We start from the raw sequence: 23,717 nt of genomic DNA, 5'->3' as shown, positions 1-23,717 counted from the left end.
AATCAGGTTCAGGAGAAGTTATTACCCCTCAACCATCAGGGTCTTGTCCTATCCTTGAAATGTCTCCACAAGCAATGGACTCACTTTCAACCCATCTCATCCTCCTCGATGTTTATTATTTATTATTCGCTCTTTCTTTTTGTATCTGCACGGTTTGTCGGCTTCTGCACCCTGGTTGAGCGCCCGAGTTGGTGTGGTCTTTCATTGAATCTGTTATGGGTACTATTCTGAGGATCTATTGCCCATGGCCACAGGAAAATGAATCTCAGGGTTGTATGTGGTGACATCAATGTACTCTGATAGTAAACTTACACTGAACTTTGGCCATGACTGTACAGGGCACGATGAGGAGGTTAGCAGATGATACTCGATTAGGGGTCTTGTCGACAGTGAATCAGGTTAAGATGAATTGTGAAGGGATCTTGATCAGTTAGGGAGATGGGCTGAGGAGTGGCAAGGGGATTTCGACTGAGATAAGTGGGAGGACGGTCAAATCGGGGTGGGACTTCAACACTGACGAGTGTTGTGGAACGGCGCGACCTGGGAGCGTGAGAGTACGGTTCACGGGAACCGGCCGGACAAGAGGACAGGGTGGCAAAGTAGGCGGCTAGCCATCAGCCACTTCAGCAGTAAGGACATCATGTTTCAGTTATGGGCATCACAAAACTCTACAGTACTGGCGACCCGGGTTCAATTCCTGCCACTGTTTGTAAGGAGTTTATACGTTCTCCCCGTGACCGCATGGGTTTCCTCCCACAGTCTAAAGACGTACCGGTTGGTAGGATAATTGGTTGTTGTAAATTGTCCCGTGATTAGGCTAGGATTAAATCTGTGAGTTGCTGGGCAGCGCGACTCAAAGGGCCAGGGGGAGGGGGCCTATTCTGCACCGTATCTCAAAAAGAGACATGTAAGTCATTGGTGAGAATTGTGTGCAGTTTTGGAAAAGAGTGATAGGGTGGAGATATGTCTCTACCAAAGGAAGTGTAAGACACTGCTTCCCTCCAGTAGCCTGCAGGTCACCCTTGGGCAAGGTGTAGCACCCGCTTAGCCCCCGATCAGGGTCACGTGAAGCCATGGGAGCAGGTGGTGGATGGTCGTATGAACAGCCGGTGCAGATCACAAGTCCTGGTTATGTGACCACTGACACCAGGCAGACAATCTCTGAAGAGTATTGATAATGGCTGGGGTCACCCGTCTTGTAAAGACACTGCCCAGAAGAAGGCAATGGCAAACCACTTCTGTAGAATTTGCCAAGAACAATCATGGTCTTGGAAAGACCACGATCGCCCATGTCATATGACATGGCATGTAATGATGATGTCATACACCACAGTGCATAATTATGATGTCATGCTCCATGGTACATTATGATAATGATGATAATTTTAGGAAAAGCTTTGTCAAGCTGGAGAGGGGGCGGAAAGGATTTACGAGAATACTGCCCGGACTAGAGCCACAGGGAGAGGTTGCTGCCTCAGGATCTTTATTCCCTGGAATGCAGGAGAATGAGGGGGTGACCTCATAGAAGTTTATAAAATCATGAGGGCAGACTTTTCTCCAGAGTTGGTGAGTTCAAATCTAGAGGGCACAAGTGCAAGACAAGAGAGGTGAGATTTAAGGAGAGATTTCTTTTCAGTGGTTTAAGGAAACCTCTTTGCATGGAGGGCAGTGCCAGGGAACGAGCTGCCAGGAGGAACGTTCGAGTTGGATACAACTGCAACATTTAAGGGGCATTTGGACAGGTAGACGGAGGGGAGGACAGGTGCAAAAGGGCTGAAGAAGATGGGACCTAATGGTGAAGAACAGTAGAACGTGGTGTAAAAGGGAAGGAGGTGAGGAACGACCAGAGGGGTGATGGGCAGATGAAGAGGGTGGGGCAGGGAACAAGAAAGAGGTAACAGGGGGCCAGTGAGATAAGGGAAAATATGGGGGCCGGGAGGAATGGTTACTAGAAGTGAGAAAAATCAATGTTCGTGCTGTCAGGTTGGAGAGGAACCATATCACAACCACAGACTCTGCTGTGGGCTCTACGCACCCCCTGTAACAGGCTCCGCAATTGTGCTCGTTAGTATTCATGTTCCAGCTAATTGCTGTCTCGTTATGGCGGCATTTAACTCCCTTCTTCTCGTTCTAGTCTCGTCGAGACTTGACCACAAGTAGAGCAACATTTACTCCCCCTGCTCGCCCTCATCCTTGTCCAGGGGAGAGGACCGCCATTCCGACAGGCGCTGTTCGTGTAGTATTTAGTTACTGTTTCCAGCTGCAGTGTTGGTGTTTAACTTCCAGTTTGAAGAGTTTTAGTTCTCATTAAAGTCAGCGAACTGTCAATCCACTTCAGCCCCTCTCTCTCTCTCTCTCTCTCCCCGCACTTGGGCCATATCCGAATGTTCTGATGAACCAAAGCTGAACTTCAGGTGTTGTACCGTTGTGTTGAACCAAAGTTTTGCACTGGAGGAGGCCGTTAATGGACAGGTTGGTGTGGGATTGGGATATGGGAGTGGAACAATCCATGAACCCATGAACACAACTTTTAAATCTTCTTTACACCACATATTTACTTTAGTAATTTACAGTACTTTTATACCATTGCAAGTAACAAATTTCATGACGTGCATGTCGGTAAAAATAAATCTTTATTTCTGAATCTGAAGCCAGACATTGACCTTAATTTAGCCTGTGACCTTTGAACCAGAATGCCACCCTTCCTGAACCATCCCCCAACTCCAAACCCCTCACAGTCCAGTCCACCTCTCACCCTTCTTCTGTTCCCTTGAGAACTTCCATCAGCTTCTCCAGCCTAACCCTGGAATTGAAATCTCTTGTCTCTGTGGCGAAACCACCCCCCCCCCCCCCCACCGTCTTAAAAGGGAAAAAGTTTGTTTTATTTGTCACGTGTTCAAAGTTCAAAGAATGAATGCAGAGTACAACAAGATCTCGCAGGCATCCGGGGAACGAAGAAACGCCGTGGGTCCATTCAAAAAGACATCCAACACGTCAAATCATACAGTGAAATGCATCATTTGTGTCAATTACCACTGCAGGCCGAGGATATGCCGGGGAGAGGGGGGCAGCCCGCAGTGTCACCACACCGACACAGCATTCCCACAAGTCATGAACCCTAATCCATACTTTTTTGGAATGTGGGAGCAATCCGAAACAGCCGGAGGAAACCCACGTGGTCATGAGAGGGAACAGAGGGGACTCTACACCCACCACCTCAATACTTCTTGTACTTCTACTTTTTTTGCACTACTTATTTAATTTAACTAAAGTTCAAAAGTTCAAAGTAAAATTTATTATCAGAGTACATACATCACCACATACAACACTGAGATTCATTTTCCTGCGGGCATACTTAGCATATCTATAGAACAGTAACTGCAAATATAAATAAATAACAATAAATAATGAGGGCAAGAGATAACAAGATAGAGAGTTCTTAAGGTATATGGAGGAATTTAAGGTGGGGGGGTTATATGTGAGGCAGGGATTAAGGGTCGGCACAACGTTGTGGGCCGAAGGGCCTGTAATGTGCTGTACTGTTCTATGTTCTATGTTAAAGTGAGACCATTGGTTGTGGGAACACCAGAAATAGAAAGAGTGTAGTTATCCCCTTTGGTTCAAGAGTCTGATGGTTGAGGGGTCGTGACTGTTCTTGAACTTAATGGTGCGAATCCTGAGGCTCTTGTACTTTCTACTTGAATTATTCAATTTATTTATATATAGTGAGAGTGAGTGATAGAGTTTTAATTTTATATATATATGAATTAAATTGAATTGACTTTATTACTTGAATCTTTCAAATACGTGAAGAGTAGAAATCTTTACGTTACGTCTCAGTGTGTATGTGTAATGTGCAATTATAGTAACTTGTAATAAATACTCTGTACAACAGGACAGTCAATATAACATAGAAATACAGTTGTGTCAGCATGAATTAAATAGTCTGATAGCCTGGAAGAAGTAGTTTGTGGTTGGGGTGACTCGGGTCCCCAATGATCCTTCGGGCCCTTTTTACACACCTGTCACTGGTGGGAAGTTCAGATCTACAGATGCGCTGGGCTGTCCGCACCACTCTCTGCAGAGTCCTGCGATTGAGGGAGGTACGGTTCCCATACCAGGCAGTGATGCAGCCAGTCAGGATGCTCTCAATCGTGCCCCTGTAGAAAGTTCTTAGGATTTGGGGGCCCACACCAAACTTCTCCAACCGTCTGAGGTGAAAGAGGCGCTGTTGTGCCTTTTTCACCATACAGACCAGGTGAGATCGTCGGTGATGTGTAGGCTGAGGAACTTAAAGCTGTTAACCCTCTCTATCCCAGATCCAAGTATTTTAACTATTTTAACAGATTTAACTATCTTATATGTGTGTGTCTGTGTATATGTGTGTGTATGTATATATATACACACACACACATGCATACATATATCAAGTCAAGTCAAGTCACTTTTTATTGTCATTTCGACCATAACTGCTGGTACAGTACACAGTAAAAATGAGACAACATTTTTCAGGACTATGGTGTTACATAACACAGTACAAAAACAGTATATACACAGTACAGTGTGTATATATACAGACATACACACACAAACAGATATGATATATGATATATCTGTATAGTAATTTACAGTTTTTATTTATTATTATGTATTGCATTGTATTGCTGTTGCAAAGACAACAAATCTCATGACATATGCCGGTGATATTAAACTTGATTTGAATTCTTTGGGACCTTCACATCCTTCCTGAGCTGTGGGAAGCAGAGTTAATTGAGGAATAACAAGTGATTGATACAGTTTCGCTTGGGGTCTTTGATTTTTGTAGGCTGTAAGTAACATCTATGTTACTGAAATACTTGCTTCTGGGACTGGTGGGGTGCCTCTGGGGTCAGTGTTGGGACCTCTGCTATCCACTTTATATGTAAATGATCTGTGAAGATTCGCCGTGACATCTAAAACTCTGACAAACTTCTAGAGGTTCGTAGTGGAGAGTATACTGACTGGCTGCATCACAGCCTGGTATGGGAACAGCAATGGCCTTGAACAGAAAATCAAACTCAGGGTGTCGGAGTACTACCTTACTCCGACCAGCAGAGGGCAGACAGAGCCAGCGTCTCTCTGCAATTCCTTCCCCAACCTGCAGATGTCAGTCAAGGATCAATCACTGTCAGGTTTATTATCTCTGACAGATGACGCTTGCAGGGCAAGACAAAATATTACTATGTTACAACAAGAAATTTATAAAAATAAGTAAATAGAGCAAACTGGTGAAGTATCCTCATAAGAGGGATCAGAAGTGGAGAGAGTGGGAAATTTCAAGTTCCTGGATGTCAACATCTTTCAGGATCTGACCTGGACCCAACATATTGATGCAGCTACGAAGAAGGCAAGGGTCTCGGCCCGAAACGTCGACAGTGCTTCTTTCTATAGATGCTCCCTGGCCTGCTGCGTTCCACCCACATTTTCTGTGTGTTGCTTGAATTTCCAGCATCTGCAGATTTCCTCGCGAGGCAATACAGCAGCTATATTTCATTTGGAGCTCGAGGAGATTGGGTTTGTCACTTAAAACTCTCGAAGACCTCTACAGATCTGCTGTGGATAACTTTCTGACAGGCTGCATCACCGTCTGTTATGGGGGTGGGGTAATGCACAAGACTGAAGTAAGTGGAAGAAACTTGTAAAATTAGTCAGCTCCATCAGAGGCACTAGCCTCGGTAGTATCCAGGACACCTTCAAGAAGGCAGCATCCATCATTAAGGACCCCCATCACCCAGGACATGCCCTGTTCTCATTGCTACCATCGGGAAGGAGGTACAGGAGCCTGAAGACACACACTCAATGATTCAGGGACAACTTCTTCCCCTCTGCCATCGGATTTCTGAATGGACATTGAACCCATGAACACTACCTCACTATTTAAAAAAATATATTTCTGTTATTACACTAGTGATTTTAATTTAACTATTAAATAATCATATATAAACTTACTGTAATTCAGTTTTTTTTATTTATTTGCAACGCACTGCTGCCAGTTAAATTTCACAACATATGCCGTGATGTTAAACCTGATTCCGATTCTGAAATTGTGTCCACGGGGTCAGGGATTGCTGTTCAGCGATGTCTGCCTTCGTTGGCTCATCTCCTCTCTTCTCAGAATCAGAGTCACTTTACTGCCAGCCTGTGAAAGATCCCAGAACCGATTGTGGTTTGGTGCCAAGCGTAAAACACAGGGCAATGCCACACCAGCCAGCACAACAACAACCAACAGTGTACAAGGACTATAGTGCAAACGGCCATGAGTAAGGCAACAATTAGCAGAACGGTCACATGTGCAAACATTCAATGATCAAACTGAAATAACTGTGAACATAAGAACAGACTCAATAATTCTCAACAGAACAAGGAGAGCGGGAAAAACACATTTAACAGATGTTGTGCGGGGGAATTACACCTGAGTGAGTTTTGTTGATAAGCTGGATAACCATAGGAAAGAAGCTTCGGAGATAGAACCACAGAACACCACAGCACAGTACAGGCCCTTCAGCCCTCCATGTTGTGCCAACCCATATAATCCTTAAACAAAAGTACTAAACCCACACTACCCCATAACCCTCCATTTTTCTTTCATCCATGTGCCTGTCCAAGAGGCTCTTAAATACCCCTAATGTTTTAGCCTCCACCACCATCCCTGGCAAGTCATTCCAGGCACTCACAACCCTCTGTGTAAAAACTTACCCCTGATATCTCCCCTAAACTTCCCTCCCTTAATTTTGTACATATGCGCTCTGGTGATTGCTATTGGTGCCCTGGGAAACAGGTACTGACTATCCACCCTATCTATGCCTCTCATAATCTTGTAGACCTCTATCAAGTCCCCTCTCATTCTTCTATGCTCCAAAGAGAAAAGTCCCAGCTCTGCTAACCTTGCTCCATATGACTTGTTCTCCAAACCGGGCAACATCCTGGTAAACACGAGGAAATCTGCAGATGCTGGAAATTCAAACAACAACACACACAAAATGCTGGTGGAACACAGCAGGCCAGGCAGCATCTATAGGGAGAAGCGCTGTCGACGTTTCGGGCCGAGCAGGCCAGGCAGCATCTATAGGGAGAAGTGCTGTCGACGTTTCGGGTCTCGGCCCGAAACGTCGACAGCACTTCTCCCTATAGATACTGCCTGGCCTGCTGTGTTCCACCAGCATTTTGTGTGAGTTGTTGTTTGAACATCCTGGTAAATCTCCTCTGCACCCTCTCCATAGCTTCCACATCCTTCCTATAATGAGGTGACCAGAACTAGACACAATACTCTAAGTGCGGTCTCACCAGAGATTTGTAGAGTTGCAACATGACCTCTCTACTCTTGAACTCAATCCCCCTGTTAATGAAGCCTAGCATCCCATAGGCCTTCTTAACTACCCTATCAACCTGTGCAGCGACCTTGAGGGATGTATGGATTTGAACCTCAAGGTCCCTCTGTTCATCCACACGCTTCTGTAACTGACCATTAATCCTGTACTCAGCCTTCTGGTTTGTCCTTCCAAAATGCATCACCTCACACTTGTCCGGATTGAACTCCATCTACCTGATGACGTGTAGGCCTGGTGGTGGTGGACGTAGTGTCTCCCTGATGGCAGTTTGGTGACTGACAGGACGGGTGAAGTCGCCATTACCGTCGGGCGGGAGGGGGAGGAGTGTTGGGTCCCTGCCAGCCAGGTTCGGGAGCTGATGCAGCCCTGCATCTTTTGGGACCCTGGACCAGTTTGGCTCGCCCCGGCGGCTGAACGGGCTCCGCAGTTGTGGACTCACTGCCGGGGACCCTGCACTTCATGTTCCATGTGTTCAGTGATCACGCTCGGCGCGATTTGTCCTCTTTTGCAGATTGTATATCCGGCGGTCTTGTGCGTGATTTGAGGTGAAATCTACAGTGTTTCTTTGTTTTGTGGCTGCCGGCAAGAAGATGAATCTCAGATTTGAATTGAATTGATTTTATTACTCACTTCCTTCACCTACATGAGCAGTAAAAATCTTTGGTTACGTCTCTGTGCAAATTATAGTCATTTATAATAAATAGTATGTTCAACAGGACAGTCAATATAACATAGAAATACAGTTGCGTCAGCCTGGTGTCCTGGCTTTTATGCTGCGGTACCGTTTCCCGCGTGGTAGCAGCGTAAGAGTTTGTATATGGCATGCATACTTTAATGATGAATTTGAACTTTGAACTTTGACTCTTCAGAAATCGGATGGTGGAGGGGAAGGAGCTGTTCCTCAATCGCTGAGTGTGGTCTTCAGGCTCCTGCACCTCCTCCTGACGGTGACTCAAAACGCCCTTTGAACTGTGAATCAGGGGAAGAAGCTGGAATTTTACACCGCGTTGCTGTTTTTTGCAGCCCTGAATGCACGCTGCCACACGTGATGTCAGGGAAGTGTCTCCCCACCCCCACCCCCCCCCCCGTGCACTGCAAGATCCCACAAACAGTGACAAAACATTGGATAGGGCAGTTCCAGTGGGGCTTGGGACCCTCGGTGTGCAGTCTCACTAGGAACGGAGGCCATTCAGCCCACTGAATCCCTTCTAGGAACAACTCTGCTATCCCTACTCTCCAAGTATCTTTCCACAGCCCTTCCAGATCTTTTCCTTCAGATGCATCAAGGCAGCAGGTAGCGATGTTACTCAGAGTCCCCACGCCGCTGGTTCAATCCTCATCTCGGGCACGTTCTTCCTGTGATCGTCTAGATTTAACCTGGGTGCTCCGGTGCCCTCCCACGTCCCCAAGACGTGCGCCACTGTGAATTGCCCCAGGTGAGGGTTAGAATGCAGGGTGACTTTATCATTGCCTCTGTGTATCAAAGTGACTGAGCCCAATGTTCGGACGATGTCTGCACCAGGCAGGACTGAAGAGAAAACATCGTTCACAAAAAAGAGAACAAGTTGCGTAAATGGAAGAAAAACCAGTGAAAATCACACAGAATGTTAAACGTGACGCCGCAGAATCCACGAAGCAGTCTAGAAATGTTCAGTTTGGGTCAGCTCAGTTTAATTTAGCGCTGTGTCGTTGGTTGACTGCCGGCCACAGAGCCAGTCCACCCCGATCAAAATCGCACAAAGCAGCGATGGAAGGAAGAGTGGCCAGAAGCCTGAAACACATACTGTGAGCTGCAGAGTCCTGTCCACAGACCCCACCGGTCGAACCCTGCCTCGAGCAGCAGCGAGCGGGAGGGAGCGGGAGGGAACGGGAGGGAGCGGGAGGGAATGGGAGGGAACGGGAGGGAGCGGGAGGGAACGGAGGGAGCGGGAGGGAACGGGAGGGAGCGGGAGGGAATGGAGGGAGCGGGAAGGAGTGGGAGGGAACGGGAGGGAGTGGGAGGGAATGGGAGGGAGCGGGAGGGAACGGAGGGAGCGGGAGGGAACGGGAGGGAATGGGAGGGAACGGGAGGGAGCGGGAGGGAACGGAGGGAGCGGGAGGGAACGGGAGGGAACGGGAGGGAGCGGGAGGGAACGGGAGGGAGCGGGAGGGAATGGGAGGGAGCGGGAGGGAACGGAGGGAGCGGGAGGGAACGGGAGGGAATGGGAGGGAATGGGAGGGAGCGGGAGGGAGCGGGAGGGAACGGGAGGGAGCGGGAGGGAGCGGGAGGGAATGGGAGGACAGTCACACGCAGGCGAACGGCGCCGAACACCTGCTCGGCTTTCTACTCTTGTCCTTATTTGACTTCAGTCTTGCCCGACTCCAAACGGTGAGTTGGTCGGGAATCGGAGTCGATCAGGGGGTTCGCGCTCGGCCAATAGACTGCAGACTCTGCTCCTGACCACACCGAATTCCCCTGGAGAGAGCTAAAGCACCGGGCCGCTCAGCCGGCCCAAAAACACATGATCAAACGTAAATTACAGGCTCCTATCGCACACAGTAGAAATATATTGAAATGAACAAGGAGAAGAAGCAGTTCTGTGAACTGTCTGCAGGACGTCACTGCTCATCATGTTGGTCGCTGGAACCATCTTCCTAGGATAGGGATTTGAAAATGATTTTAAAACTCAAAAATCAGACCACAGCATGGGTCAGTGAGGGGTCTGAAGACAATGACAGAAACTGGAAGTTGTGCTTTTTGGCGTCTGCGTAAGTGCTGCACGTGTCTGCACAGGAGCATTGGAAAACTTGCCTGCAGCAGCATCACAGGCACGGAGCGTCAGATAAGCAGCGTTTGCACAAAAACCATAAACACCAGCAAGTCTGCAGACGCTGGGAGCCCAAAGCAACACAAACAAAAGTGACGGAGGAACTCAGCAGTTCAGGCAGCATCTGCGGAAAGGAATAAACAGTCGACGTTTCGGGGCGAGACCATTCTTCAGGAGTGAGGAAGAAGGGGGGGAAGGTGCCAGAATAAAAAGGTAGGAGGTGGGGGGAAGGGAAATGAGGAGAGCTGGAAGGTGATAGGTGAAGGGCTGGGGAGGAAGGAATCTGATTGGAGAGGAGAGTGGACCCTCGGAGCAAGGGAAGGGAAGGAGATCCAAGGGGAGGGAGAGGCAGATGATCAGAGGTGAGAGGCCGGAGTGGGGAACAGAAGAAGAGGGGAGGGATTATTTCTACTGGAAGGGGAAATCGATACTCATACAGTCAGGAGCTGACCCAGATGGAATATGAGGCAACAACACACACAAAATGCTGGTGGAACGCAGCAGGCCAGGCAGCATCTATAGGGAGAAGCAATGTCGACGTTTCGGGCCGAGTCAATGGGTCTACCTGGACAGGCAGGTTCAGGTGTGGATCTTGGAATATGAGGTGTTGCCTCTCCACCCTGAGGGTGGCCTCACCGAGGCACAAGAGGTGGCCACGGACCGACGTGCCGGAGCAGGAATGAGAATGGGAATTAAAGGTTTGGCCGCCGGGAAGTTTCACCTTCGGAAGATAGAGCGGAGGTGCTCGACGAAGCGGTCCCACAATGCAACAGTCATTGTGCGTAAGGTTTATAGTACAAGGAAGAAGAAGTGTGAAGTGGTCAAGATGGTCATTGTGTTGTTATGTTGAGGGAAACAGGAGAACTCGCACCTCCCACACCCCTCGTCACATCGGGGGCACAGCAGTGGAAACTGTCAGCAGTTTCAAACCCCTGGGAGGGCACATCTAACACGGCATCTCACGGTCCCAGAGCACGTTATACGCGATGAGGAAAGCTCCCCGACGCCTCTGCTTCCTGAGGAGGCTGGAGGGAGCTGGGCTTTTGCACCTCCCTACTCACGTCACTCTACACATGGACAGTGGGGAGCGTCCTAACCCGCTGCGTCACTGCTCGGTACGGAAACTGCACCGCGGCAGAGAGGAAGGGTCTGCAACGGGTAGTTGAAACTTCCCAACACATCACCGGCACCGGCCTACCCACCATCACGGACACATATACCGAAAGAGGTCAGTAACATTACGAAGGATCCCACCCACCCTGCTCATGGCCTGTGTGACCCACTCCCCTCAGGGAGGAGGCCACACCAGGACCACCAAACTCAAAACCAGTTACTTTCCCCAAGCAGTGAGGCTGATCAACGACACCTCCACCCACTAACCCACCCCTCCACACCCCCAACCACCACTACTTTATCATTTCCTGTCAGCCCCCTTATGTACAGACTCTCCTGTGCCTAGTATCACTTTATGGACACACAATCAATCTATGTCGATAAGCTATCTTATGTATTTATATTTATTGTGTTTTTTATTGTTGTGGTCTTTATCTTACTGTGTTTTTTATACTGTATCGGATATGGAGTAACAGTTACTTCGTTCTCCTTTACACTCGTGTACCGGAAATGACATCTGAGGTGAACTACATATACCTGTCTGGACAACCCCCCCCACCCCCCCACCCCCCGCTGACTGCTCCTGTGGCTCCTCCCACAGACCCCCCCCCCCGCTGACTGCTCCTGTGGCTCCTCCCACAGACCCCCTGCTGACTCCTCCCACAGACCCCTGCTGACTGCTCCTGTGGCTCCTCCCACTGACCCCTGCTGACTGCTCCTGTGGCTCCTCCCACAGACCCCCTGCTGACTGCTCCTGTGGCTCCTCCCACTGACCCCCTGCTGACTCCTCCCACAGACCCCTGCTGACAGCTCCTGTGGCTCCTCCCACAGACCCCCGCTGACTGCTCCTGTGGCCCCTCCCACAGACCCACTGCTGACTGCTCCTGTGGCTCCTCCCACAGACCCCTGCTGACTGCTCCTGTGGCTCCTCCCACAGACCCCTGCTGACTGCTCCTGTGGCTCCTCCCACAGACCCCCTGCTGACTGCTCCTGTGGCTCCTCCCACAGACCCCTGCTGACTGCTCCTGTGACTCCTCCCACTGACCCCTGCTGACTGCTCCTGTGGCTCCTCCCACAGACCCCCCGCTGACTGCTCCTGTGGCTCCTCCCACAGACCCCCCGCTGACTGCTCCTGTGGCTCCTCCCACAGACCCCCGCTGACTGCTCCTGTGGCCCCTCCCACAGACCCACTGCTGACTGCTCCTGTGGCTCCTCCCACAGACCCCTGCTGACTGCTCCTGTGGCTCCTCCCACAGACCCCTGCTGACTGCTCCTGTGGCTCCTCCCACAGACCCCCTGCTGACTGCTCCTGTGGCTCCTCCCACAGACCCCCGCTGACTGCTCCTGTGGCCCCTCCCACAGACCCACTGCTGACTGCTCCTGTGGCTCCTCCCACAGACCCCTGCTGACTGCTCCTGTGGCTCCTCCCACAGACCCCTGCTGACTGCTCCTGTGGCTCCTCCCACAGACCCCCTGCTGACTGCTCCTGTGGCTCCTCCCACAGACCCCTGCTGACTGCTCCTGTGACTCCTCCCACTGACCCCTGCTGACTGCTCCTGTGGCTCCTCCCACTGACCCCTGCTGACTGCTCCTGTGACTCCTCCCACTGACCCCTGCTGACTGCCCCTGTGGCTCCTCCCACAGACCCCCTGCTGACAGCTCCTGTGGCTCCTCCCACAGACCCCCCCCTGCTGACTGCTCCTGTGGCTCCTCCCACAGACCCCCTGCTGACTGCTCCTGTGGCTCCTCCCACAGACCCCCTGCTGACAGCTCCTGTGGCTCCTCCCACAGACCCCCTGCTGACTGCTCCTGTGGCTCCTCCCACAGACCCCGGTATAAAGACGATTGGAGCCTGGGCCCTGTCCTCAGTCTCCAGGATGTAGTGTGGTGGTCAATTGCTGCTTGTTCTTTCTTCCAGCCAATAAAAGCCTATATCTCGCCTCCCGTCTCAGAGAGTTATTGATGGTGCATCAACATCAAACAATCTTGAATCTTGAATTGGGGTTGTGTAGGCTGGTGGCGTAGTGGCATCAGCACTGGACTTCGGGGCGAGAGGTCCCGAGTTCGAATCTGGCCGGCTCCCTTGCACGCTGGGTTAAGAGCTGGTGATCTCTTAAAGAAAACTCACCCAGCAGACGGCTGCTGTACACAATTGACAAACGGGGAAATCGTCCGCCAGCTGGAAATTTCAGATGTGACCTACCGACGGCGACGGGGCCGGGTTCAAGAACCAAGTGGCTGTTCCTGAACCTGGTGGTGTGGGACTTCAGGCATCGGTACCTCCTGCCCAATGGTAGCATTGAGAAGAAGTTGGTTTGTGTGGTGGGGACCTCTGTGAATTGGTGATACTTTCTGGAGGCCGTCCCTCCTGTAGGTACTACCGACGATGAGGAGAAGTGTACCCGTAATGTGGGTAGCTGAGGCAGCTTCAACAACAAAAGATTCTCATGTCCGAAGTATGTTTATTATCAAAGTATGTATGCAGGATACAGCCCTGAGATTTGTCTTCCCACAGACATCCATGACCATGGGACCCTTTCAAAGAAAAGCATTAAACCCCCGACGTGAAAAAAATGGCTGTTTTTTCCAGTTTTTTTTCTGTTCTTTCAGAGCGAGAAGTCACGGAATATAAAACATCAGACCACAAAGTGATTGAAACAGTCCAGTTCAATTTAGCGTGGTGTCGTTTGATGACTGCCGGCCGCAGAGCCCGTCCGCCCCAATCGAAGTTGCACAGAATAGCGATGGCAAAGGAGTAACTGGAAACATACCGTCACGTGAACCGCATATTCCAATCCACACTTCCACACAACAGATGTTTGGACAGGTCTGTGGATAGGAAAGGTTTAGACCCGGGGTTCCCAACCTAGAATCCACGGATCCCTTGCTTAATGGTGTTGGTCCACGGCTTTAAAATGGTTGGGAACCCCTGGTTTAGCGGGATGTGGGACGAGTGCAGGAAACGGGACAAGCTTGGGCCAGCATGAATGAGTTGGGCCGAAGGGTCTGCATCTGCGCTGCATGACTGTGACAGCATATCTAAATGCATTTGTGAAGGAAGCACGGCAGCACCTCTCTTCCTTAGGAGATTCGGCATGGCATCTAAAACTTCTGGCAAAATGCTGAGAGTGTGGGGAGGAACAGTATAAACTGACTGGCTTTGTCGCGTCCCGGTATGGAAACATCAGTTCGTTTGAGCAGAAAATCCGACAAAAGCTGTTGGATTCGGCCCCAGTACGTCATGGGTAAAGCCCTCCCCCACAATCACTGATCACATCCACATGAAACGTTGTCTCAGGAAAGCAGCATCCATCACCAGAGATCCTCACCACCCGGGCCGTGCTCTCTTCTCACTGCTGCCATCAGGTAGAAGGTACAGGAACCTCAGAAATCACACCAACAGATTTAGGAACAGTTACTACCCCTCAACCATCAGGCTCTTGAACAAATGGGATGACTAAACTCACTTGCCCATCCATTGAGATGCTCCCACAACCAATGATCTCACTTTAAGGACTCTTTATCTCATGTTCTCGTTATTTGTTGCTATTTATTTACATTTGCAAATTGCACAGTTTGTTGTCTTCTGCACTCTGGTTGATCTTTCATTGATCCTGTTACAGTTACTGTTCTGTAGATTTGCCAAGTATGCCCACAGGAAAATGAATCTCAGGGTTGGATATGTACTCTGATAATAAAATTTACTTTTGAACTTTGAACTTTGGTTTCTTATTTTTGACCGCTGCCTTCTCCCCGCCTCAGCCCCTCGGCAGCTTTCACACCCTCAAGTCCTCTGTCGCTCTGCTCTCTTCGCGTGGAGTGAAGAGAGGCAGCCCTGTTCTCCGGGACGAGAACACAATCTCCTGAAGACTCTCTCACCACCCCCCCCCCCTCCCACCACTCGGTCAGCTCCCTAATCACAGTCAAACACATTTGTGTGAGAGGAGCTATAAATTAAACAGACAGCCCGCTTGTAAACTTCCAACTCCCAGTCCTGTCTGTGTGGTCCTCGCCCGAGTGCCGAATGTTTTCAGCTTGCTGCCCTCAATCAGCTTAGCAAGGTCACGAGAGCGAGAGCGGACACAGATAAAAACGTGTTTACAATGGACGTGCCAGAGTCAGACCCACACCAGCAACATATCCGCGGCCTCCCTCGACCTTCTGAGGCGAAGTTACTCCGACCGGCTCGCAGATTCAGAGCGCTCCCCCTCACAAAGTCAAAGCCAAAGTAAAATTTATTATCAGAGTACTCATATACGTCAGCATATCCAACCCTGAGATTCATTTTCCTGCGGGCATACTCAGCAAATCTATGGAACAGTGACTGTAACAGGATCAATGAAAGATCAACCAGAGTGCAGAAAACAACAAACTGAGCAAATGCAAATATAAATAAATAGCAATAAATAACGAGAACATGAGATAACGAGTCCTTAAAGTGAGGTCATTGGTTGTGGGAACATCTCAATGGAGGGGCAAGAGAAGTTGAAAGAAGTTATCCCCTTTTGTTCAAGAGCCTGATGGTTGAGGGGTAATAACTGTTCTTGAACCTGGTGGTGTGAGTCCTGAGGCTCCTGTACCTTCTACCTGATGGAGGCTGCGAGAAGAGAGCGTGGCCTGTGTGGTGAGGATCTTTGATGATGGATGCTGCTTTTCCACGGCAACGTTTCATGTTGAGGTGCTCAATGTCTGAGCTCAATAGCTTAACCCATGATGTACTGGGCTGAATCCACTACCTTCAGTAGGATTTTCTAGTGAAAGACAGATGCCTGGGGGCCGACAGCTTAGGGCACGGTCGGTACATAGTTGGTGGAGATCAGAGATCTTGGCGGGTGGGATGAGGAGAAGGGGGAGAGGATTTGTTTGGATCCTCGGGATCTGATCCACCATGCCTTCCTCCGGTGGTTCATACTGACACAGGAGATTCTGCAGATGCTGGAAATCCAGAGCACGAAATGCTCAGCAGGTCAGGCGGCATCTGTGGGGAGGAATAAAGAGCCGGTGATCCAGGCCGAGGCCGAAACGTCGACTGTTTATTCGTTTCCGCAGATGCTGCCTGACCTGCTGAGTTCCTCCAGCACTTTTGTCTGTGTTGCTTTGGATCATCTGGTCCTGGTTTCCATTTTGGCACAGTCTCCTTGTATTCCTCTCCCCTTCCCCTCAACCCCTCCGTCCCTTCCCCTACACCTCTACCCTCCTCTTCCCAATATACCTCCCTCTTCCCTGCAAACCTCCTTTTCCTTACACTCCTCACCCTCCCTCACGTACTTTTTGCCTGTTACACCGTTGGTCCTCCATCTCAGTCTGACCTTGCCCACTCAGATGTAAGACCACAAGACGTGGGAGTAGAATTGGGCCATTCAGCCCATCGAGTCTGCTCCACCATTCAATCATGGCTGATCCTTTATTTCCTATCTCCTCCTCAACCCCAGTTCCCGGCCTTCTCCCCGTAACCTTTGATGCCATGTCCAATCAAGAACCTATCAATCTCTGCCTTAAATACACCCAACGACCCGGCCTCCATAGCTGCATGTGGCAACAAATTCCACAAATTCACCACCCTTCGGCTAAAGAAATTACTCCGCATCTCTTTTTTGAAAGGGCGCCCCTCTATCCTGAGGCTGTGCCCTCTTGTCCTAGATTCCCCCACCATAGGAAGCATCCTTTCCACATCTACTCTGTTTAGACCTTTCAACATTCGAAATGTTTCAATGAGATCCCCCCCCTCATCCTTCTGAATCCCAGCGAGTACAGTAGAAGGATTCTCCGTTGCTGTTTCCGGAACAGTTTTGTTTTTACCAGTCTGGGGAGTTAGCTGAACCCTCGAACCTGGAGGACCGGTGGATCACTCTTAGTCTGACCTCTGCCCTTTGACCTGTTTGGCATGGGTGACCCTACCAAGAGTCAAAGCATGAAGCCCTGACTCCAGCCAGCATAGCTCTTCGGGTCACTGAGGCACATGAGCCTCCAAACCACAATGAGGCTATGGTCCTGCCACACCAGTTCCCCCTCCCCTCTGTCTACGAACTCCACTGACAAGATGTTGTCATGACTGTAGCTGTGCTTCTTCTGGGAAGCGGGTTAACTCATAGCCCAACCTTTTTTAATGCCATGTACCAAAACCATTACGCAAGGGGTCTATGAACCCCGGACTGGGAACTCATCTCACCTTATTCCTCCTGTCTGTGACTGAGGGTTTAAGGTCTGTTCGTTCTCATTCCTGCTTTGATTGCTCAGTTATTCCAGCTCAGACCTTGACCCTGGAGAGAGATGGGGTGGTGGGTGGGGGGAACAACAAGAGCAGCTTGCAGAGATCGTAAGACCACAACATGATAAGACATAGGAGCAGAATTAGGCCATTCAGCCCATCGAGTCTGGTCTGCCATTCCATCATGGCTGATCCTGGATCCCACTCAACCCCATACACCTGCCCTGTCACCATATCCCTTGATGCCCTGACTGATCAGACTGCCTCCAGCGCAGTCTGTGGCAGACCATTCCACAGATTCACCACACATTCCGCCTTACTTCTGTTCCAAAAGGAGGCCCCTCAATTTTGAGGCTCTGCCCTCTAGTTCTGGATACCCCCGCCAGAGGAAAAACCCTCTCCACATCCATCCTATCTAGTCCTTTCAACGCTCGGTAGGTTTCAATGAGATCCCCACACACTCTTCTAAATTCCAGTGAGTACTGGCCCAAAGCTGCCAAACGCTCCTTGGGGACCCGAGTCACCCCAACCACAAACTGTTCCAGCTGCTACCATCCGGGAAATGGTACTGCAGCATAAAAGCCAGGACCAACAGGCTCCAGGACAGCTTCTTCCACCAGGCCATCAGACTGATGAATTCACATTGATACAACTGTATTTCTATGTTATGTAGACTGTCCTGTTGTACGTACTATTTATTTCAAATTACTATAAATTGCACGAACAGACTGAGCCATAAGGAAAGGATTTTTACTCCTCGTGTGTGCGAAGCGTGTAAGAGATAAAGTCGATTCACATGTTAACCCCTTCATTCCCAGAATCATCCTCATGAGCGTGAGACACGCGAGAGGGGAAACGCAGTGGAGTTGTAGGGGAGCAGGGTGGTGAGAGGGTGGGGATCAAAGAGGGAAGGAGGTGCGTGGGGAGAGGAAGATGCCGGGATAGGGCAGGAAGTAACGGGGAGAGCACCAGGGTGGGGAGATCCAGACTTACAGGTCGTGGGAGGGGGGGTGGGTTCCAGAGTTCGGAGTTCGATTCTGCTGCTGTCTGTAAGGAGTTTGTACGTTCTCCCTGTGAGCCGCGTAGGTTTCCTCCGTGTGCTCAGGTTTCCTCCCACCGTCCAATGAGGTTAGTAGGTCAATTGGTCATCGCAAGTTGTCCCGAGATTAGGAAGGGTCTGTTCTCTGCTGTTTGTATGTTCATTATGCGCCATGTTGTATGATGTCATCGTTACGTGCCGTGTCATAGGACATCATCATTATGCGCTGTGTCGTTATGACGGTCTTTGCACGACCATGATTGTTCCTGGCAAATTTTTCCACTGAAGTGGTTTGCCATTGCTTTCTGGGCAGTAACTTCTGCTTCTTGCCATAATTTACCGTTTTTATTGCTCTGTATTGCAAAGTACTGCTGCCAGAAAACAACAAATTTCACCGCATGAGCTGGTGATGTTAAACCTGATTCTGACTTGGTATGTTTTAAAACGGAGCTTGAGTGGTACTTCATTAGTTAGTGTGTCAAAGGTTACGGGGAGAAGGCAGGAGAATGGGGTTGAGAGGGATAGTATTTCCGCCATGATCGAATGGCTAAGCAGAGATGATGGGCTGAATGGCCTGGTTTTGCCCCCTGCCCTATTGTCTTATGATAGATAGGGTAGAGTAAATGCAGGCTTTTCCCACTGAGGCTGGGTGGGACTGTAACCAGAAGTCATGGGTTAAGGGTGAAAGGTGAGAAGTTTAAGGTGAACATGAGGTGAACATAAGGTGAACATGTGAACATGCCCTGAAGGTGGAATCTCATGTGAATACAGTGGTGAAGAAAGCTTTTGGTATGCTGGCCTTTATAAATCAGAGCGTTGAGTATAGGAGTTGGGATGTAATGTTGAAATTGTACAAGGCATCGGTGAGGCCGAATCTGGAGTATTGTGTACAGTTCTGGTCACCGAATTTTAGGAAAGATGTCAACAAAATAGAGAGAGTACAGAGGAGATTACTAGAATGTTACCTGGGTTTCAGCACCGAAGTTACAGAGAAAGGTTGAACAAGTTAGGTCTTTATTCTTTGGAGCGTAGGGGGGACTTGATAGAGATATTTAAAATTATGAGGGGGATAGATAGAGTTGACGTGGATAGGCTTTTTCCATTGAGAGTAGGGGAGATTCAAACAAGAGGACATGAGTTGAGAGTTAGGGGGCAAAAGTTTAGGGGTAACACGAGGGGGAACTTCTTTACTCAGAGAATGGTAGCTGTGTGGAACGAGCTTCCAGTAGAAGTGGTAGAGGCAGGTTCAATATTGTAATTTAAAGTAAAATTGGATAGGTATATGGACAGGAAAGGAATGGAGGGTTATGGGCTGAGTGCAGGTTGGTGGGACTAGGTGAGAGTAAGCGTTTGGCACGGACTAGAAGGGCCGAGATGGCCTGTTTCCGTGCTGTAATTGTTATATGGTTATATGAGGGGAAACTTCTTCACTCAGAGGGTCACGAGCTGCCAGCGCAGGTGGAGTATGCCAGCTCAATTCCAATGTTTAAATGAAGTTAGGATGGCTACGTGGGTAGTAAGGGGTATGGTCCTGGTCAATGGGAGTAGGCAGCTTAAATGGTTTTGACATGGACTACATGAGCCAAGGGGCCTGTTTCTGTACTCCTCTATGACTCTCCGATCTTCAGCGATGTAGACAATGACTTCTGAAGTCATGTCCGATTTGACAAGAGCCGCTTTTAATTCGTCTGCTGCTCGGACATCTCAAATGTCAGATTAGTGTGGCAGTGTTAGCACACAAGCTCTGACCTTGTCACCCTCCCTGCCTTGAGCTGCTGGTACCATACGGCAGCTCTTTCACCCACCGTCCTCCACCCCCCTCAACTCCCAGAACCACCATACTCATTAGGAGCCAACCCGTTGTGACAGGATGGCATTGTGGACTTTTTCCAGACTTTCAGTTTTCATATTCCATCTTTTTTATTGACTGTTCCTCTTCCGTTCTGTTGCGCGAGTTGGGGGGGGGGGGGTTGGGGTTTGATGTTCTGTTAGCTTTTTGTGTGGGGGAGGAGTCGATATTCCTGTTCTGTTTTTGTACGGGGGGGGTGGGGATCAATGATCGGGATGCCGTTCTTTTTTGTGTGGGGGTGGGGGTTTGATGTTTCCCTCTGAGAGACTCTCATCTTCTTTGTTTTGTGGCTATCTGGAGAAGACGGATTTCAGAGTTGTATTATGGATACGTGATTTGATAATAAATTACCCTTTGAACCTTTTCAGTGGTGTCGATCTGTACGGTGGAACGTCAGCTGACCAGAGTGCCCGGAATAATCAGTCAAAGCATTCCCTGTTCCTTCAGCCTGCCTCTTTTGATTTCCACCGCAACTAAATCTTGTACTGAATAATTTAACAACATAACTCTTCCAGTAGAAGTGGTAGAGGCAGGTTCGATTTTGTCATTTGAAGTAAAATTGGATAGGTATATGGACAGGAAAGGAATGGAGGGTTATGGGCTGAGTGCAGGTCGGTGGGACTAGGTGAGAGTAAGCGTTCGGCACGGACTAGAAGAGCCGAGATGGCCTGTTTCCGTGCTGTAATTGTTATATGGTTATATGCTTATAATTCTGTTTAAATAGCATTTGGATGGGTGCATACAGTAGATAGGAAAGTCCAATGGTTTCAAAGGTTCAGTTTATTATCAGAGAATGTATACAGTACACAACCTGAAATTCTTACTCTTTACAGACATCCATGAAACAGAAGAAAAACCGCAAAGAATAATGACAGAGAAATGCTAGAATCTTAAAGATCCCCCCCACGTACAAACAGCATCAACCCTCCCCCCTCTGCCCTCCTCCCACTTGCTCCAGCAAAACCATCAGACACCCCCCACCCCACCAACCACCACACAAGCAAAGCCCCAGAAACCATGATCTGGAGTCCATTAGAAACTACTGTCCATCCCAACTTCGACATCTCCTTAGAGTGGGGGTTCCCACCCTGGGGCCCACGGACCTCTTGCTTGATGGTATTGGTCCATGGCATCAGAAAGGCTGGGAGCCCCTGGTTTAGAGGGCATGGCTTCGATTTGCATCTCGGTCAGCATAGACAAGATGGGCTGAATGGCCTGTTTCCATGTGGTTTTACTCAAAGATGACAATACTATTTTGCTTCATAAATGCACCAGCCTTGCTTACTGCCGGCTACGTTTAAAGCAGCAATGAAGATCCTCCATCTCTGTCAGTGTTCAGGGCTTCCTTCATCGTGTCAGTAGCTTCCTCTCGGTTTTCACTCCTGTCAGTCACACGTCCCGGGTGGAGACTCAGGAATACCGTCACACTCAGGTGGAGAAAGATTCTTCATTGCTGTTCCTGTAACAATTTTGTTTTTAGACAAATAGAGAGAGTACAGAGGAGATTTACTAGAACGTTACCTGGGTTTCAGCACCTAAGTTACAGAGACAGGTTGAACAAGTTAGGTCTTTATTCTTTGGAGCGTAGAAGGTTGAGGGGGGACTTGATAGAGGTATTTAAAATTATGAGGGGGATAGATAGTGTTGACGTGGATAGGCTTTTTCCATTGAGAGTAGGGGAGATACAAACAAGAGGACATGAGTTGAGAGTTGGGGGCAAAAGTTTAGGGGTAACACGAGGGGGGACTTCTTTACTCAGAGAGTGGTAGCTGCGTGGAACGAGCTTCCAGTAGAAGTGGTAGAGGCAGGTTCGGTATTGTCATTTAAAGTAAAATTGGATAGGTATATGGACAGGAAAGGAATGGAGGGTTATGGATTGAGTGCAGGTCGGTGGGACTAAGTGAGAGTAAGTGTTCGGCACGGACTAGAAGTGCTGAGATGGCCTGTTTCCGTGCTGTAATTGCGATATGGTTTTACCAGTCAGGGTTGTTAGCTCTGAGCTGAACCCCTGAACCTGGAGGACCGGTGGACCACTCTTAGACTGGCCTCTGCTCTTTGGGTGACTCTACCAAGAGCCAAAGCATAAAGCCCTGCGTTAGAGTTTGGTACGGCAACTGCTCTGCCCGAGCCCACGAGCGCCTGCAATGAGTTCTGGACACAGCTCAGCACGTCACGAAAAACAGCCCCACTCCATGGATCCTGCACTTCCAACCTTGGTATCAACAGATAATCAAGGACCTCTCCCACCCCAGACATCTCCTCTTCCTCGCCTTCCTTCCGAAAGCTTCGAAGCACAGACCACCAGGCCCAAGGGGAGAGTTGGTAGACAGATGCAAAACTCTGAGAGGGTGAATGCAAGCAGGCTTTTCCCGCTGAGGGTTAAGGGTGAAAGGAGGAAGGTTTAAGGGGAACACGAGGGGAAACTCCTGCTCTCAGAGGGCAGTGAGGGTGTGGAACGAGCTGCCAGCACAAGTGGTGCATACGAGCTCGATTTCAATATTTAAGAGAAGTTTGGATGGGTGCATGGAAGGTAGGGGGAAGGTGGGATTTGGTCCCAGTGCAGGTCATTGGGACTAGACTGGTTTGGCACGGACTAGATAGGCCGAAGAGCCCAGCACATAAATGCAATGATGAAGAAAACACGACAGCACCTCTCCTTCCTCAGGAGTTTGCAGAGATTTGGCATGATATCTAAAACTTTGATAAACTTCTAAAGATGTCTGATGCAGAGTATATTGACTGGTTGCATCACAGCCTGGCGTGGAAACACCAATGCCCTTGAATGGAAAATCCTACAAAAAGCAGTGGATATGACCCAGTAAGGCCCTCCCCACCACCCCGCACATCTCCATGAAATGCCGTCGCACCCATCATCAGGGAACGTCATCTCTTCTCACCGCTGCCATCAGGAAGAAGGTACAGGAGCCTCAGGATTAGCACCACCAGGTTCAGGAGCAGTTACAGTCCCTCAGACTTCAGGCACTCGAGCCAGAGAGGACAACTTCACTCAACTTCACTTGCCCTGTCATTGAAATGTTCCCACAACCTATGGACTCACTTTCAAGGACTCTTCATCACACGTTTTCAATATTTCTTGCTTGGATGGGAGGGGTATGGAGGACAACAGTCCAGCTGTGGGTCAAGGGGAATAGGCAGACTGACGGTTCAACAGGGACTAGATGGGCTGAAGAGCATCTTTCTGCATTGTAGTGCCCCATGGCATCTCTAGATTTAAGGATACACGTGGACACCACATGGAAACAGTCCCTGATGAAGGGTCTCAGCCCGAAATGTCGAGTGTTTATTCCTCTTCATCGATGCTGCCTGACCTGCT

At 49.4% G+C, this 23,717-nt stretch overlaps 1 long non-coding RNA gene across 2 annotated transcripts in view; it reads left to right on the top strand.

Annotated features, from left to right (window-relative positions):
- LOC140716530 (uncharacterized) overlaps positions 1–23,717 on the top strand; it is an 83,441-nt gene that overhangs the window by 43,402 nt on the left and 16,322 nt on the right. Inside the window, exon 3 of one of the 2 annotated variants that reach the window (XR_012096311.1) lies at positions 8,237–9,193. The exons of the other annotated variant lie outside the window; for it this stretch is intronic. This is a non-coding gene — a long non-coding RNA (uncharacterized lncRNA). Of the gene's footprint in view, positions 1–8,236; positions 9,194–23,717 lie in introns of those variants that run through there. 2 annotated transcript variants of the gene reach the window in all.

The sequence above is a fragment of the Hemitrygon akajei genome, chromosome 25, assembly GCF_048418815.1.
Source record: "Hemitrygon akajei chromosome 25, sHemAka1.3, whole genome shotgun sequence".
Taxonomy (NCBI): Eukaryota; Metazoa; Chordata; class Chondrichthyes; order Myliobatiformes; family Dasyatidae; genus Hemitrygon; species Hemitrygon akajei.
Note: the sequence above shows the minus strand (reverse complement) of the source record. Positions and strands in the feature narration are given on the sequence as shown.